The sequence below is a fragment of the Podarcis erhardii genome (assembly GCF_964252035.2).
Source record: "Podarcis erhardii genome assembly, chromosome: 1".
In the NCBI taxonomy this organism is placed as follows: Eukaryota; Metazoa; Chordata; class Lepidosauria; order Squamata; family Lacertidae; genus Podarcis; species Podarcis erhardii.
In genome coordinates, this window is record NC_138497.1 from 87,255,906 (window position 1) to 87,272,014 (window position 16,109).

The 16,109-nt window shown below is 45.0% G+C and overlaps 1 long non-coding RNA gene across 2 annotated transcripts in view; it reads left to right on the forward strand.

Annotated features, from left to right (window-relative positions):
- LOC309337079 overlaps nucleotides 1–16,109 on the forward strand; it is a 32,255-nt gene that overhangs the window by 6,168 nt on the left and 9,978 nt on the right. The gene's annotated exons all lie outside the window — the stretch shown is intronic.

Below are 16,109 nucleotides of genomic sequence, written 5' to 3' on the forward strand. Positions count from 1 at the left end.
CTCTCCTGGTATGCCCCACAGAGGAACTTACGATCTTCAAATAAAAACACCTTGAAGGTCCCAAGCCACAGAGAGGTTAGGCTGGCCTCAACTAGAGCCAGGGCTTTTTCGGCTGCGGCTCCAACCTGGTGGAACGCTCTGTCACAAGAGACAAGGGCCCTGCAGGACTTGACATCTTTCCACAGGGCCTGCAAGACAGAGCTGTTCCACCTGGCCTTTGGTCAGGGCGCAGCCTGACTCCCTCCTTTGGCAATCTTTACAAAACTTTAGTTTATGGCTGCCATCAATTTTGATTTTAATTCATTTTTATAATGTTTTATAATGTTGTACTGTTTTAGTGTTGTTAGCCGCCCTGAGCCCGGCTTCGGCTGGGGAGGGCGGGATATAAATAAAATTTATTATTATTATTCTTATTATGGCACAAGCAGAAGTGTTGACCAGCCTTCTGTCTGCATTCTGAAGTGGTACAGCAAAAACAGCAAATCCCTTACATCCTCACCTGCAATTTGTAGGAACCCGTTCTCTAATAGGGATGAAGCCAAATGCAAAAAAGGGAGAAATACACACTGTAAGGAAGATGGAGATGCTGCCAGTTTTTACAACAGACATCATACTTTTGATAATGCAGATTGCCATTCTTTAAAGACTCTGAACCATTTATTCTGAATCATAAATGCACACAAAATACTTATATTCATATTTCTATACCCACAGACATGGAATTATAAGGCTGCCAATCATCCACCCAGTGCCCTAAGGCAGGATCAGACAGATTCATATCATTGCTAGGGTCTGATGAATTTACATGGTAAGCTTTGTTGGGCTTCTGCTGCTGATAAGGATCAAGGCAGATCCAATGCAGGAGATCTGATGGGTGCTCCCCCCCAGCTTTTAAACTCTACAGTAGATCTTGGGGTAGGTTTTTAATCAGAGCCCTGGTTGCGGGAAGGAGTGTTTAACCCCTTTCCCTGCACTATTTCCCCCATTGAAGTTGTGCGTGTGCGCACACACACACTGCCCCACTAAAGGAAAGGGAGTGCCTATCTTTTTTTCAACCAGTGGAGCTAATAGCAGCTGAGTGGAGTGATTTCAATCAAAAGGATGCTTAAAACACCTCCTCCCCCTGCATTGCTGTTCCAGTCAAAACTGGTTCCCATACTTTACAAATGCTGCGTGTACTTTACATTTTAAAGAAACCAACAACAACATTTATTCAAAAGTTACAATACAGTTACAATGCAATAAATTTTCAATCAATGTATCCCCTCCACAGACAACTCTGGTGCTTTACATTTTAAAATAAAAATAATGATTGGGAGTTCCATGATTGGATCTCCATCACATCACATCTGTTTGGGCTGTAAGTGTAATGACTGAGCAGTCCCCACACCCTTGAATTGTGTGGGAATTTGAAATGGCAGGAAGTCACCCGAATATTTGCATACTTATGCCTAAGCATTTACACTACATTTGTAGTGATTGGTGATTTTTAAATAAATAAAACAGCCTTCTTTTTCTTCTGCATTAGTAGTAGGACTTCCTACATTCCCCCAGATTTCATTTACTGGCAGTGTGCAGCAGCTATAAACAACACCCGCAATCAGACAAATCATCAGTTCTCCCCCCACCCCACAAGCTGTTCATTGTGAAGCAAACCTCCATTACTTCAGATCCTGGTGCAGCATAAAGATACACTTGATGTTAGGAGCAAAAGACCCCAATGGTGGACCTCAACAGGACGCTTCAAGGGGGCAGATGATGGACATTCTCCCCTACCAGGCACTCTTCATCCTGAAAAAGGATCATGGTTTTTGTGCCATGGAAAATGTGGTTTGGTGACTCATTTTTAAGGAGGGTGAAATTCAGAACCAAGCCAGGGCTAAAGTGCCAGGAACTTTTCATCTGTCCACGGAGTTTGTTTCCATGCAAACCAAGATAAAGGCAAAGAGCTCCTTTCACCATCAGCTTCCTTTCCCCATCAGCAGTATGGGTAGAATTTTCCACTTATTATGCACCCAGAGGCTCGAGCCCATTTACCTATGGTAGAAACAACAAAGACGTATAAATCTGAAAGAGGCTCTTTTGCTGTTACAACTGAATGAGTGCAGGCTTAAAGGATCATACCCATGTGGCCCAGAAGAGGATTAAGTAGATGGACACATTATGCTAGACTCTAGAGGAAGGATCTTTGGGATCAGAGGCAATGCTGGGGGACATTTAAGAAGTCTTGCGGGCTGGATTTGGCCTCCATGCCTTGTGTAGAAGCTTCTCCTAAATAGGCCAATGGCCCCCTTTGTGCCAGCAGTTTATTCTGATCCCATGTTCTGCTGCTGATACATAAGAAAGCATGGGGTTGGGCTCTTTGAAAACTGACCCCAGTCTGCACATACAATCACATTTAGCGGTCCCTTGACCCTGGCAGGAGTGAGGCATAGCCATGTTAGTCTTCTGCAGCAAAGCCATCGAAGAAACGAAGACTAACACATTTACTACGGCATAAGCTTTCATGGACCACAATTAGCCTAAGTATTTGTGTTGGATTGTAAAATGTTAGGTTAGTGGAAAATGAAATGCAGTCAAATACAAACAGTGGCAACTGCATCCTTAACAGTGATACTTGATAAAACACGTTTTGATTACACAGACATTCTGGCATTGGTAAGCCAAATAATTGGTAAGCCAAATAATGTGTTTAAAAATCCTTTGTCTCGTTTCAGAACACAATAGCATCATTCACCCAGTACATCTAGTGTATGCTCTTTCATTCTTCGTGGCTTTCCTCCCTCAACCCCTAAAATTACAGGGCTCATGGCTGAAATGATACAGTTTGCTTCTCTGCCTTTGTGCAGAGAATCAATATGAGCTTTAGCCAAACCTCATGGAAATGCTTCACTTAGCTTTGAAGGAGGCCCTCTGGAGGGGAACTTCAAACTGACAGGAGAAAGTAAAGAGTGTCAAGTCAGAGGAGAATAACATAGAAGGGGCCTCAGAATCCATCGATCTTTCATATTTTTCACAGTCTAATCCTTTGCACAGCTAATATCATCAGTTTTTATTGTGTCAAATAGTTAATCTTTTTCCTCCTCCCTTTCTAGGGTGTGAATAAAGCAGGAACTAGTTTTTTCTCCTTATGCAGAATGGCCTCAATTTATCTTGCTCCAGGTTATCCTTCTCCAGTGATTAATCGCTCTCATTGTCCAGGGGTCTATGTTTCACCAAAAATGAGATGTGCTTGTTATGTTAGATCATACAAACCTGTTTTAAATGATGATGAAGCCTGCAGATTATGTAAAGGTTACAATGTTCAGGTTACAATGCAAGTTATATCTTTTAAAAAAAACAAACAAATTCCAAATCCTCCTTAGAAAGGCTCAAGCATTATAACTCCTTGTTAGATAATAGCATGAAGTACAAGAGCAATCAAGAAGCAACTGGAGACAGCTTTTTCTCCTCTGCCCCAGTCATTCTGATTAAGTCGGCATCATCACTTATCAAACCAGTTGGCTGAGCTTGCCACCAGATGTGACAGGCAGGTGTGCCCAACAGACAAACCATCTAACAAACAGATGTGGGGATTGGGTGTGCATGTGTCGGATTCCATCCCATTCTTCCTCCCCTGTCCCTAATATCAAATCATTTATTCTGCATTTTCTTCTGCTAGGGAGAAATAAATGGGAGGGGGGAATCCCTCCTCCTCCTCCAGTCTGCAGCAGCTAATTGTAGTGGGGCGGGAACCTCATTAGGGATTCCTTTCTAAAAATTGTGAATAAGGCATGCTCCACATGGCCCAGGGAGTGCCTGCTTCCTGATTGGTTAGATTTTGCTGCAGTCTATTCCGAGCTGTCGTTTAGTGACTGAAACGTGCACCACACTTGGAGGCTGGGCTGGGTCAAAGACTAATGGATAACAGAACAGCGCCTCTGCTGCAGTTGTGGCACCCTTTCTGAGGAAGGTGTGTGCATATATGTGTGTGAGAGAGACAGAGAACGAGAGTGAGCCCTCATTGAATAACTAAAACCTTGAACAGATCTGTGCACGGCTGCACTCTGCATTCAGGCAGAGACCAAGGAACAGGATTTTCTAACTAAAGCATTCCTGGTAGCCATAGTAACATCCCCATGGTATCATTTCCAGGCATCACTCTTTAATTGGGTATCTCCTTGGCCCCTGTCACTGGAATGTCTGGGTATCTCCTGGGTGCTTATAATGCAAACAGACTGTGTACTTCAGCTCTTTCACACACCCCAAGGAGCCAGGGGCTGGGCTAGATAGCAGGATGCTGGAAGCTGCTCCGGGTTTGTAGACAACATGGAGCAGAGCTCCGTATCCATGCCTGAGTCCTTAGATAGCTTCTTCTCTCTAAACAACAGTGACTCTTCTGCACCTTAAAGACTAGCACGTGGCATAAGCTTGGGTTGGCATACATAACAGGTTATTTCTAGAGCACACACATAGTAACAAAATATAAAACATGGAATCTGCCTTCTGGTTCAGAATTTAAGATACCACTAACACAAAATAAAATGGTGTAATTTAGGCTGGTGGTCTGAGTACAGGTAATTCTGTACTTAGAATTATCTAAGCACAGGGGTTTTTTTCTGGTGTAAAGCTAATTATCTAAGTCCGAAGGTTTCTTTTCTGGTGTAAAGCTTTCATTTGCAAGGAGAAGGGCAGAGTACGGACAAAGGAAGGGCCATAGTTCAGTGGTAAACTATCTGGTTTGCATGAAGAATATCACAGGTTCCATTCCTGGCAACTCCAAGTAGGGATGGGAAAGACCCTGGAAAGCCATTGCCAGTGAGCATAAACAATACTGAACTAGATGGACCAATAGGATGATTCCTATGTTTCAGCCCTGGCTTCATGGCAGAATAGCTTCATAGCCTCCAAACTCTGCTTCTCTATTGTGTGAATTCAGTTCTCACTGCTACAAGTTCTCCAGCTTACAAGATTTACTGCACTCAGCTACTCAGCATCCTCAGCTCCAAGAGGATGTGCTCCCCAAGACACCAATTGAGAGTGCCACTCACCCTAACCTCCCTTTACTAGAAGCACAAGTGCCAGCCTCGTGCCACCGAAAGGCAGGGTCCAAGAGCTGTAAAACAAACCAGCCCCTGTCCATGGTGCTGACGTCCTGGCTGACCCATATCACTTAATCCCAGGACACTCTTAGGTCACCGAGTGGTTTATTCAGCAAAGCGTTTTCTTTCCTGGGCAGACACACAGGAGAGCTGGTATGTAATGGCTATTTATTACATACCAGGGCACTTTTAAATCTCACTTTTCTGTTTTAAAATACTCAGAGTTCCTAACAGGGGAATAACAGCACACATGACATCAAACACTACCAAAATAGACTAAAGATTGCTTAAAGCTCAAACACCACAGTGCAAAACACCCACACAAACAGAATAAAATTCAGCAAGCATCCTTAGTACTCTCTTTTAAAAATGTAAATCAGATCAGTCAACTCACAGCCTGTTGAAAATGATATGTTTTTTATGCCCTCTGCTTGGGCAGAGATGGGACCAAGCAGACATCCCTGTGGAGTGTGTTTCATAACCCTGTCAAAACAACTGAGAAGATCCTGATTGATCTAGGCCCATGGGCTGGACTGGATTGGATCAATCTGTCACTCAGTCCAATCTTATCCGAGAAAGTGTAGAGAATCCCAGGCAGAATAAAAGAGTTCTGCCTTTAAAGTGTTGTCCTGAAAGAACCTGTTGTCATGACTCAACACTGAGCTGCAGCCAGGGCTCTGACTCAGCAGAACAAGGTGTTGAATCCAGACCTGGGCCCTGATGCCAGGAACCCTGTGAGCCAGATGCCTCCAGACTGAATTCCTTTTAAGTCAGATTCTCTTCAGTCACTACCTCCCTTTATATCAGTGGCCTCATGCTCACTAGTGACCTCTCACTAGTGCAGGCAAGGAACAAGGTGATTGAGATTCTAGGCTGGAGGACTGCTCTTTTACAGCTCTCCAGTCTACAGGAATGGGGCAGAGCCTGGGGGAGTAATTCAAGAAGGTTAAAATCAGGGGTCAGCAACTGTCCCTCAGACCATTTGGTGGGCCAGACTAAATTTTTTTTGGGGGGGGAGATGAACAAATTCCTATGCCACACAAATAACCCAGAGATGCATTTTAAATAAAAGGACACCTTCTACTCATGTAAAAACACGCTGATTCCCAGAGTGTTCGTGGGCTGGATTGAGAAGGCGATTGGGCCGCATCTGCCCCCCCCCCTCTCTGGGCCTTAGGTTGCCTACCCATGGTTAAAAGGTTGCAATTGCATTCCAGACTGGGGCACATGCAGACTGTTGCTTCCCCTCCCCCAGTAGATTCTCATTACATGTTGGCAAATATAGGTTGTGCAATTAAAGCTGTCTTGGAGGTCTTATGCAACATGCCTGCTCTCCCTCTAATCCCCTCCCCCACATTGTGTAATAAGGAAAGTGGTGGGGAAATGCACTAGAAAGTGTGAGATACCATTTGCTTAGTGCTACAACATTAATTTCAACAAATACCTGGCATCATCTAATCTCCCTGCAAACAAATCAGGATGAATGCTCAATAAATGAGTTGTCTGGAAGCGACCAAATTGTCTGGTTGGGGGTATCCAAGGACCTGCAACTCCAGTCTGACCAAATCACCCTCATGCATCCATCATGACCCAGAGGCAGTCAGGACGACAGAAAGAGCAAGAAGGTGCAGGTCTTCAGAGCTGTACTCTACTAGCATGCAGTGCTAGCTTGTGTGCAAGAGAGCAAATGTTTCTAAAAGTCCAGGTCTTCTTTAGTATGTATTCCCCCCACCTTTTTTAGTCAATAGTGGACCGTTTTGATTGCTTTTGCAGCAACCTCAGCAGGTGATTCTTAATGGTGCCTTGTCTCTTCTATCAAGGAAGGGCATAATCAAATTGCACAGATGGCAAAAATCTTAGCGCCACTGAAGTGAAGAAGAGCCTTTTATTGATTTTAGCAAGGCAGAGGCTCCTCCAACAACCCCTTTCCTCCCTCTCTCTCTCTCTCTCTCTCTCTCTCTCTCTCTCTCTCTCTCCAGTTCAGTGTGATCACATCTCCTTACAAGATGTATATCTTTTCACCTGCTGTTTGACTGGCTTATCATATTAGTAGGCAGAGATTTTAATCTGGGTTTCTCATAGATAAACCCAACACTCCAGCCACTTCATCATTCTGGCCCTCCACTGATTGTCTTTAACCTCTAACATTTTAAGAAACAGGGTGGGAAAGACCTGTCTGGATTATTGCCTATGTTATTATAGTGTTTACACATTTCCCACTTATGTGGGGTGATAATAATAACAAGGGGAAGCACCTCACAGATCTCTCTCTCTCTAGGAAGGGTCATTGCTCAGTGGTGCTCTGGCTTTGCCTCCCAGGTTCAATCCCCAGCATCTCCAGGTAGGGCAGGGGGGAAACCTCCTATCTGAAACCATGGGAGAACCATGACCAGTCAATGTAGTCAGTACTGAGCTAGGTGGACCAATAGTCTGACTAGGTATAAGACATTCTCTCTCTCTCTGCCCCCCGCCCCCTTGGAAGAGGTTTTTTTTTTTTTTGCACAAATGCAAAAGGTCTTGTGTGATTTAGCTAGGATAATTCTTAGTATTTGGTCTCCATCCATAATATATATTTTTTCTAGCATTTCTAGCCCACCTTTCCTCCAAAGAGCTCAAAGAGGCGTACATGTACCCCTCTCCCCATCCTCACAATAACCCTGTAAGGTAGGTCAGGCTGAGAGATGGTGACTGGCCTGAGGTCGCCCCACATGATGACCGAGAGGGTATTTGAATCATTTGAACCATGGTCTCTCAGAACATACCTTTTTTTATTCTCAGCATTGCTGAAGCAGCTTACATTACAACTGGAGGATGAAGACCCCTGAAGGAGGTGCGCACTGATGCCAGCATGTGCTAAGTGGCCAGCATGCCCTCAAAGCATGTTTCACTCCCCAACCCAGCCACGCTGCCTATCCTGAACATGGTGACTGCCCCTTTAAGTGGCAACTTCAAAAACATCTGCTGCTCTGTGCTTATGTCCTAATCAGCTTATTGGCTTGGATCAAGTGTGGATGATTGTGTGTGTGTGTTGTGGGGGGAGTGGAGGTGAGGGATTCCAAGAGAAAGGGCAGCTAGCAGTGATGTCAGCAAACACAGAGCATTAGAGTCAGGATGGGGTTTTCTCAAAGGAAGGAGAGAGAGTGACTATAGTGTTGTTGTTCTGAACATAACTCTTTCTTTCTGTGTGGCACACTGTGATCTGGACTGTGTGGTCTAATAAAGCTAGGCACTCTCCATTCAAACATGGTTAATGGGGGAATGATTTATTAACTTGCACAACTTGTACAGCTCGTGGGGCTTTCCTTTTCCTAGAGCAGAACATGGATTATTATTATTTTTTAAATGATGTTGGTTTCAAATGTTTTGTAAGTGCATTTTCCTTTCATGTAGAAAAGACAGCTTTCCATTAATATTACTAAGTCAACAAAAAATGAGAACCAAACTCTTCACTCCTAAATATATAGGAGTAATTCTATGTATTTTATGGCTTATATGCTTGCTCCTTATTTTATTTTTTCTGTAAGCATTAGCCTTACTATATATTTTGTACACTGCCTTGTACAAAATAATTTAATAAATTTAATAATTTAAATTAATAACATACAGAAAAACAAGAGGTGTGGAAAACCCTGCTTCACAAATACCCCAAAGATATCTGCTGCATGAAATAATGCTCGGAGCTCTAGCTTCAGCAAGTTTAAATGAGCATTCCCAACTAAAGCAACACCTGTCAATGAGGCAGAATGGTGAGCATTAGCGGAGGCAACTGGAGCACAAAGTGGGGAAGGAGGAGAGGGAAATGGAAGCTGCGTCCTGAAAGAAGCCCTTGAGATGAAAACAGCCACCATGCAAAAAGTACTATGCAAGTATGGACAGTTAGCAGGGGCCTGGCCTTTCAGGACAGATGATTATAAAGAGCAGAGAACTAGGTGATGGTTGGCGGCAGGACAAGAGGGTAATGAACAGAAGCTGGGAGCAGCTGACACTGCCAGTGCCAGCTTGGATAGAGGCAATCATGGAATCTGGCTTGCACCTTTAATCTACTGGCTGGCCTTTTCAGAGAGTACAGCTCCCCTGCAGAGAGGAGGCTACCTTAGCAAGCTAGGAAATGGTCTGATTCTGGTTATTCATTTATTTATGCCAAGCAAGGTTATTGATCCCTATGGAAACTTTTGGAACAGTCTTAGCAAGCTCTGGTAATATTAACAAGGAGCTACAGCAACTTAATGATTGGAGATGCCCCTCCAAAAGTTTTAGACTACAACTTCTAATGGGAGCCGTAGTCCAAAATAACTGGAGGGCACGAGGTTGGCAAAGGCTGTTCTGAAGACTTTGGTGCTGACAATAAAATATGCTCAAAGCATCCTTTTTCCACGCAGCTGTAGAGCAGCAGCCGAAGAAGCATATTTCAAATTAGTGTGCCCCCCTCCCTGTGATGCATTGCAGATTCCTTTCAGATGATGAGCTAATGTTCTGGTGTCCCTGTCTACCAGGTGACAGGAGGCATTTATCGTAAAGCCACCAAATGGCTTTGGCCCCATTATGCCAATTGCCCTCTGTCAACGGATAATTGGAAAGAAATGCAGAGTGTATCACCCCCAGATACAGGAAGCAACCTGGGCACAGCAGGTGTGCATTGCTGGAGCCTCTGAGAAGCAGGCAGCGCATCACTAGGGTGATGTACAGCAAGTGTCAAGGGCAAGAGCAGCAGGCAAGCTTCAAACACATTGTGGGCTGGGTGAGAAGGGAAGGCAGTTTGTTGAAAGAGATGCCACGTACCAGGCAAAAGTCATTGTAAGTCAGGAAGGGGGTGAGCTCCTCTCTGGGGGTTTGTGCTAATTTGCTTTCCAGTGGCTAAAAGACAAAAGGTGCAATCTAGAGGAAGTCAGTTGTGCCTAAGCACTGATTCATATGTGAAATTATCCTCTGCCCCCCACATGTCATATTTCACAGAAGTGGCTTATGCCTTTTGTCAGTGTAATGTACAAGGAGAGAATGCACACAGTCTAGCTGCAGCAGCACTCCCCCACCAACCTCAGTCCGCCTTCAGTCCATGGGCATAGGCAAGGGGGGCAGGGAGGGGCAGATGTACCCCAATAAATAAAAATCAATAGAAATACATAGCTAACTGAGGCTATGCCCCCCTAAAACAAATGGCCTGCCCCCCCAACAAAAATCCTGGCTACACCCAGGCTTTTGTCAGTCCCAACTTGCCTGCCTTCTTACTTGCAACTAGCTCTGGGGTTGAGGCTGCCTGTCAGCTTCCTTCTCCTAGTCTCAGTGTTGCCTTTGTACAACTCAGTAGGGAGTATTGCTCTTGCCATCAGTTGTCCCCAGAACCATACTGCCTCTGTATCTGGAGGCTCTGTTTTGTTTCCAGTGTTTAATGGCCATTGGTGCAAAGTGATGGCAGCATGGTTTAATTCCAGGAACGTGGCAGGTGGGGAAAAATGGGTCTGAAAATGCATTGGATTCCTAGAATCCTTATTGGATTCAAATAGGCAGATGGGATCCCCCCCCCGGAACAGAGTTCATATAAGAACCCTGCCAGATCAGGCCAAAGGGTTAATCTAGTCCAGGGGTGGCCAATTCCCAAGAGACTGTGATCTACTCACAGAGTTAAAAACTGGCAGTGATCTACCCCCTTTTTTGGGGTTCAGGTCAAAGCTGTTGAGCTTTCTTTAGAGAGGAGGAAAGGAAGGAAAGCCCACTTTTTTTTAGGAGAGGCAAAGTTTTGAGCTTCTTTGGGGGAGCCAGTGATCTACCAGTGATCTACCACTGACATCCAGTGATCTAGTGGTAGATAACAATCTACCTGTTGGACGTGCCTGATCTAGTCCAACATCCCCTTCTCATGTTGGCTAGCCAGATGCATATGGGAAAGAAGGCTGAGTCCAGCTGGACTCTTCCTACTTTAGATTCCCTGCAACTGGTATTCCTCTGACACTCTTAGTAGAACTTGGGCATTACAGCTAGTTGCTAGGTTTCTTCTAAAGGTAAGAGTATGATAGCGAAACAAGGATCTTGTTCCTGCCAGATAGTCTTCTTCCCTAATAATAAGAGTGAAGTATGTGTGTGTGTATGGGAGGGGGATGTTTTACATTTTGAAGAGGAAGGAATGGTGCTTAACAGATAACCTGCTCCCCAGTTGCTAAGCAACATAGCTCGTCTCTTACCTGCAAGAAATGTACTCAGGGAAAGCAGAATGAATACACGGTGTTCCTCTTCAGCTGGGAGGTGCTGACTGTATCTTGCTGGGGGCTGAATTTCAGCAGTGATACACTGCTGAATTCCAGCAACTAGTATTCAGAAGCATGGAGGCAGAGCATACACATCATAGTTAGGAATCGCTGATAGCCTTCTTCTCCATGAATTTAGCTTATTGGTTTGGCAAGCTAGATCTCATTGGGCAAACTAGATCTTGAGTTGCAGGGATGGGGGAGACATTTTTGATGGACTGGGACAAGTCACACACCTGATTCCATTCAACAGGATGCTTCACAACCTGCCTGCACAGCCTTCCTCTGCTTTTTGGGCTCAGTTCCCAGAGGAGAGGGACAAATCCAAGAGCCACCAGTCTGTCTTGAACAAAGAGTCTGCCAGGGCAGCCAAGTGGCATATTGATTTTGGAGAACCAGCAAAGGATACCTGACTCAGCTAGCCACCGCTACACCTGTTACCAGGTAACTGCTGGCTAGACAGACAGTAATGATTGGAGACTGACAACGCTAGCTGTTTTGGTGAAGTCATGGCTCCAGGTGTTACTCAAATGGTCTCCATGGTACCCATCAGGCCTTGGGCAGGATTACTTGTAAATCAGCAATTTGGAAAGTGACTGCAATTAGAGGGACAATGTGTCTCTGCTCTCCCCACTCCTGCCCAATCTGCCTTTGCCTCCCCTGAAGCATAATCCCTAGCTCTCAGAGGTTCTTGGCTCAAAGCCACATAGAGTTGAAGCATCTGGCCATAGCCATTTAACAAAGGCACACAAGGAGAATTGACGTCAGCACTGGGAAATCCAGGGAGGGGCTCTGTGCCAGGATCCGGGCAATGAAAGTGTGTGTGTGTGGGGGGGTGTTGCACAGTGACAGCTGCTGTGGGTGGAGCCGTGAAGAGCACAACATTTCAAAAAGCAAGGCCACTTAGGAAAGCGGCCGCATTGCTTCTCTCTCTCATTTATTTGCCAATCATGAGAAGTATTTTCTAAGAATAGCTTTTTTGGGAACATGGAAGTTTAACACACAATGTAATATCTGCCTGAAATTATTCTGAATTAGTTCTTTGGTCAACTTAAGTTTTTACTGGGTAATGAATTAGTCTCCCCTGAGGTCAGCAACAGTGGATTACAGCTGTGTACACACTATCCCTTTAAAACACCTTTGGAGGGCATTATTTCCTGCAAAGAATTCTGGGCACTGTAGTTCTGTTGAGGGCTGCTGGGAATTGTAATTCTGTGAGGGATAAACTACAGTTCCCAGAACCGTTTGACAGAAAGTGTGTGTTTTGAATGTGCTTTAAAGATATCTTGGGTATGCAGCGTATGGAGAGGTCCATAGGTTTAATGAGTTGGTTGATGGACCACCAGCCTCCCAGGTGATTCATGGCACAATGGGTCAATGTGTCTGGCTGTTAACCAGAAGGTTGGTGGTTCAAGCCCACCCAGGGACAGTTGTGGGCAGGATTCCTGCCTTGCTGGGGCTTGAACTATATGACCTGTGGGGTCCCTTCCAACTCTAGAATTCTGTGACTCTTTGTTGCTGAAAAAAGGGGGAAAGCTGAAGCCAGGTGTGGAGACATAAATAGAGGTGTGGGTATAGGAAGAGATGAACGGTCAGCTCCTGCAGAAATATAACAGGATCTCCGTGAGAGTGATGAGATTCAAAAGTTGGGCAGTATAAGTGAGGTGACTCTTTAGATATGTGGAGAGAAAAGGAAATTGTGCTATGGGGAGGAAGCCATCATGTTTAAGAGCACTCCTGTAACTTCATGGGACCCTGTATGGACAAGTAATATAATAAAACACATCAGAAGTCCCATTGTTTGCCTATATTGCACACTCCACAGCAAGACTCTTTCTGTATCTGTGATGCTGGGGGTAGTGGGACACCTTATGGTAAGATCTTGTATTACATCCCAGCTCAGAGGACAGTGCAACATTTTTCAGTTCAAAAATTATTCTCCACTTATGGCAAAAATGAAAGCTTACAGTGTTGGATTAAAAAAACAAACAAACATTATTTCTTACTGACATATTACAACCCACCCCCAAATTTATCAGAATGTTATCTTTCATAGATAACTGCCACAGATAACATTATAATTCAAAAAAAATGAAAATGTGAAGCATAAAGCGTGGTACTTAGGAAAACTGAGACTAGATTTGCCACTTCCTGGAAATTCGAAAAGTTTTGCAAGACTGAAATTTGATTTTACTTCATTGCCTTTTGAATATAAAGCATTTCAGGTATCCCGTTGCAGAGGTGTGGGACCTTTCTCAGCTAGAGGGATGCATTCCCTTCTGGGCAACTTGGGTGTATACGTGTCATCTGCTTGGGGGCGGGGTGGAAGGAGGAGCAATTAATGTAAATTTTACCTTTGCATAATAGACTTGTTTCTGCACACACACCTCTCTTTTCTCCATCCATCCAAGCAAGCAAGCAAGCAAGAGTCATTATCAAAGCAAAGGCACATTCCAGCCAGGCAGAAACAAACACAGAGGGTGCGAACCAAGGCTGGTGAAGGGTGTGGCCTGGAGAGAAAGTGTGGTGGAGGAGCTGTGGCCTGGGCAAAGTCCCAGACAGAGAGGTCTGTAGGTCGCATTTGGCCCGCAGGACTAAGATTCCTGTTCCAATGTGACTCTTAGTACTTGCAAAGCATGAGAAATTCCCCCTCCAAAACCTTGCACTGGCTACAAATAATGAGATGTTTCATTGGTAACGTCTGAACAGCAGCATCACATGTATTTTGCTCTTTCTTCAAGGAGCCCTGTCAACATGTTCATTGTGAATTGATCCCAATTAGTTTGCACTGCAGGGAGAGTAGATGATGTTGGCTACTTAACAAGCGTTCATCCTGATTTGTTTGTGGGAGAGATTAGATGATGTTTGTATCAAAGCAAGTGTTATTCCACACTTTCAAGTGCCTTTTCCCCATCACTTTTCTTACTGCAAAAAATCTTTTTGGCAAGAGGGTGTGTTGTGCAATACCCTTCAATTCAGGGGTGTACCTACCTAAGGGTGGGTCAGGTTGGCCCTCGCCAAAGTGACAGGTCCAGTGGTTGCAAAATTGGGACTCTCAACTCTGACTGAAGGGGCTAGGAGCCTGCCTGCCTGTCCACACACTCCCTGGGCTCCACCTCCACTGCTCTGGGCAGCCGGGTGAGGCACACTGGCTTCTCTGTGTGCCTTGGTGGAAGAATCCTGTCATTGGCATGGGCTGTCACAAGGGATGGGGGGGGACACACCAATACATCTCCTTGTTAAGGGCACAAGGGAGCCTATATACATCTCTGGCCCAATCAACTGTAATCACGTAACCTTAATTTTCCAGAATAGTGATGATCAGAAGTCCCCTTGTTTTGTTGATTTATCACGTTTGGAGTGGGTCACTCCCACTCTGATGGGATCTTTTATACTTGTTTTCATTTTTGCCCTAAGAAGTAATATGATCCACCTCTTTTTTGCTTTGCCGGAACTTCTCCCACTTCTGTCTGCATCCATGTATCTGCCAAGAGAGGATAACACTTCATGCATCTGATGAAGAGGGTTCTGGATCGCAGCACATTTTTAAGCCTTTAAATGCCACAGGACTCATGCTTGTTTTTACTTCAAGGGTGCCTGCAAACTGTCACTGTGTTGTAGGATGGATTCAAGCACAATTTGGGTTTGCACACCTAAAGCGGATTAAGCTGCCCTGTTGTCCTAGTGCAATAAATCTACTTTAAAAACAAACAAACTTTTTGTGGTTAGGAAAGTGTGGAATGATCAGGATGAATGCTCAGTAAACAGGTTGTCTGGAGGAGCCCCAGTAGACTAAAATAGCTGCTACCTGGAAGTGGTTCACAGTTTAACAGTATTCTCAAATATGCAATGGGGTGGCTTATCTGTGTTTCACCACTGCCCCCTGCTGGACATAACCAGAGCACTTTCTTTCACAGAAATAGCAAGCAATTTTGAGCCAAACTAGGTGTTGCCTGATAAACACAGGCGGCAAAGCCTAAATAGGCTTTAAGGAAAAAGAGGCAGAAAAGCAGTTTTTAGGAGGCAGAGTTAAGAAGCGGAGAAAGTAGCACAGCTTCCATATTCTGCACTATATCTTAGCGCAGCTGAGATGTGTGAGAATTTGTAAGTGGTACGGATTGCAAGCTAAATCCCCCACCCCAGACCTGTGTTCTCTCCTGAAGGCTTCTAGGAGGCTGCAGATAGCTGCCTGAGCAGGCCAGTGTCTCTCTCTCTCCCTCCCTCCCTCCCTCCCTCCCTCCCTGTGTCACACTCACACGAACAAACACTGCAGGGCAGGCATGGGGAACCTTCTGCAGCCTGTGGTCCTGATTCCCTTCCACACAAGCTTCCAGGGGCCACATGCCTGGTGTGAGGGAGACAAAGACACTTTCAGTAGCACTATTATGGACCAGGTTGTGTTTGCTTAGGGGAAGCACTTTCAAAAGGTGTTGGAGGAGGAGGAGTTTGGATTTGTAATCCCGCCTTTCACTCCCCTTCAGGAGTCTCAAAGCGGCTAACATTCTCCTTTCCCTTCCTCCCCCACAACAAACACTCTGTGAGGTGAGTGGGGCTGAGAGACTTCAGAGAAGTGTGACTAGCCCAAGGTCACACAACAGGTGCATGTGGAGGAGCGGGGAATCCAACCCGGTTCACCAGATTACGAGACTACTGCTCTTAACCACTGCACCACACTGGTGAAAGCAGGTGTGTGCTTCTAAGGCCATAATAAGGGTTGGACATTGTCAGGTGCCTGCCAAAGTCTACACCCCTGCAGAGGGGACTCATTGTTGATTCCTAGGGTCTCCTT